The sequence below is a fragment of the Austrofundulus limnaeus genome, unplaced genomic scaffold (genome assembly GCF_001266775.1).
Source record: "Austrofundulus limnaeus strain Quisiro unplaced genomic scaffold, Austrofundulus_limnaeus-1.0 Scaffold189, whole genome shotgun sequence".
Lineage (NCBI taxonomy): Eukaryota > Metazoa > Chordata > Actinopteri > Cyprinodontiformes > Rivulidae > Austrofundulus > Austrofundulus limnaeus.
Genome location: NW_013952591.1, coordinates 385,074 through 387,999, shown reverse-complemented (window position 1 = coordinate 387,999; position 2,926 = coordinate 385,074).

Genomic DNA, 2,926 nt, shown 5'->3' with positions numbered 1-2,926 from the left:
CAGAGTTTTGGGCAAGAGTGGGGATATGTAGGTGCAGAGTTTTTGGCCAAGGAGGGATATGTAGGTGCAGAGTTTTTGGCCAAGGAGGGATATGTAGGTGCAGAGTTTTGGGCAAGAGGGGGGATATGTAGGTGCAGAGTTTAGGGCAAGAGGGGGATATGGCATGTGCAGAGTTTTGGGCAAGAGGGTAGATATGTAGGTGCAGAGATTTTGGCCGAGGTGGGATATGTAGGTGCAGAGTTTTGGCAAGAGGTGGGATATGGTATGTGCAGAGTTTTTGGCCGAGGAGGGATATGTAGGTGCAGAGTTTTGGACAAGAGGAGGTATATGTAGGTGCAGAGTTTTGGGCAAGTGGGGGGTTATTTAGGTGCTGAGTTTTGGGCAAGGGGGGGGGGTTATGTAGGTGCAGAGTTTGAGTAAGAGGGGGGATATGTAGGTGAGCTGTGGTCAGGGTTAGGTGTGGCTCTTTAGCATATTAATTGACACTGTGGCTCACAACAGGGGTGCGGGAGATGCAGAGGCCAGGATCTCTTGTGCAAAAAAGCACTGCCTTAATCAAACTTGTTTAATACACAGTATCAAACTAGTGATATGATCTCTGTTTAAAACCTTTGCATTGACAAATGTGAGTGTCGTGCTATCTTAAAAAAACTTTTATTTCTGATGAAAACTTAGTCCATTACTCAGAATCTATGAAACATTTCAAAATAAAAGCTCTGATGTAGGTGTGTCTCAGATAATCTGCAGGCTGACTCCAGACAACCGAAGAACTTTTATGTTATAAATATAAATTGGTTAATGGAGATGATTACAGATGTAAGGAGGAAAAAAACAGGAAAATACTTCTGCCTCGTTGAGGTGTTGGAGGATTAAAGATTCCTAAATGAACAATTCATATCTTAAACAGAAAATAAGTGACAGAATGGACTCAGCTCATTGATGAGGCTTTAACACTAAAACTGTCTTGATGTTTTTTTTTTTTGTTTGATGTGTTGGGAAAAAACATTCTGCATCTTGTTTTCTGAGAGCTTTATCTCTTGTTGATTCAGGTTTTCAGTTTTCCTGCTTTTCCCTGTGGTTCTCAGATAAACATTTAAATTTTCTGTTTGAGTTTTGTCTGTCTGTCCTGGGATTTTTAAGAAATATTATTTCCTCCAGCTTCACTGTGACAGAGTTTAAAGCATGGTGCTGTGAGCGAGGTGGACAGGGCAGGTTACTGTGCAGGAGCATCACGATCAGAGACACAAAAACTAAAATGAATGAAGATGTCTGGATCTGTGCTGCAGACTGATCATAAGTTGCTAAAGCTGATTGTGGTAAAAAAATAAAAATAAAAACTAAAGCTGCCCAAATTAATAAACATAGACAACATCACTTTACACATTATAAGCTCAAATCATCACTTCTTCAGCTTTAAAACATCCAATGCAGCAGGTCATTTCTGCCCACATGAATATAATGCCTTTTAATGTCTTTTAATGAAAAAAACTAAACCAGGAGCCAGATTTTTAAAGCTCGTTGTGTCTACAAGAGGTTGCAGTTCGTGTTTTTCACAGTCTCGATAAAAAAATCTTCAGTTTGACTTCTGTCTGATCCTGATGTTGCAGTTTCMTCCAACACAAACTGGCCTCAGTGGCAATGAACACAAACAAACTCAGTTCCTTTAAACACAAACTTTTCCTTTTTTATTCRTCATCATTCTCAGTAGCAAACCACYTCCKACATGTAATAAATGAAATYGTTTCATGCATCTGGACAGAGATGTGTACTTGCAAGGTTTTGCTGTGATTTAAAGAAGCACGGTCTTCGAGATGACCTCTGGAATAATTTTTTGATGCTTTGCTAAAACTGATCTGAGAGTGAGCGTATTATCCAGCAGCTGATAGCTTTTAGTTTACAGCTGCAGTCGTGTGTACAGGACGTGTCTGTGGACGATTTCTGCTGCAGCTCCTGTTTCCTACAGAAAAGCCAGAGTCCTTCTGAGTGGCTAAAGTAGCGGCGGCTTTTCTTTTTGCTGATGTAAAATGAGCCTTGCCGGCTCGCCTCCTACAACATTAATTAACACGGCGGCTCATGATGGATGACCTCAGCTAAAACTACGTAGCTCCCATTCATCACAACATGTAGGAGGACGGGACTCCAAATCTTTGCTTTCAGTCTTTCTGTTCAAACAACAGCRGCTCATGTTGGCTTTTTCTCCACTCTTGTAATCAAAACATAAAGATGATGCATTGTCAAAAGTGAAAAAAAATCCCTGTTTAACATTTCTGTGTTCTGTCAGAAGACATCTGATCTATTGCAGCTATAAATCATTCTCCTGCTGTAATGAGCTCTGCAAAGATAATCTTTCTTCTTTTTCACTCATGAAGAATCGTCTCAGACAAGTTTGACATCAAAATAATCAACTAAATCCATAACTTCACAAACTGGTTCCAAATAGCTTGTAAACCTTGGATTCACCCTGGCGGATGGGCCAGGTCTCTGTTCTCCAAGGGGTASAGCAAGGGGTCACTTTTGAGGGTCCCTAGAGAACCAAAGCAAGAGTTGTGTGTTGTGATGCAGGTTGGAACCCTGGTCTGTGATCCTGTTTGTGGGCCTCATGAACAGGACCTGGTACAGCTGCAGAGAGGAGGGGTCTGCTTTGGCACTCTCAGGGTCTCATTTCTGTAGTTTGTAGATCTTGTGGTCCTGTTTGTAGATCTTGTGGTCCTGTTTAGATCTTGTGGTTCTGTTTGTAGATCTTGTGGTTCTGTTTGTAGATCTTGTGGTTCTGTTTGTAGATATTGTGGTTCTGTTTGTAGATCTTGTGGTTCTGATGTTTGTAGATTTTGTGGTTCTGTTTGTAGATCTTGTGGTTCTGTTTGTAGATCTTGTGGTTCTGTTTGTAGATCTTGTGGTTCTGTTGTTTGTAGATCTTGTGGTTCTG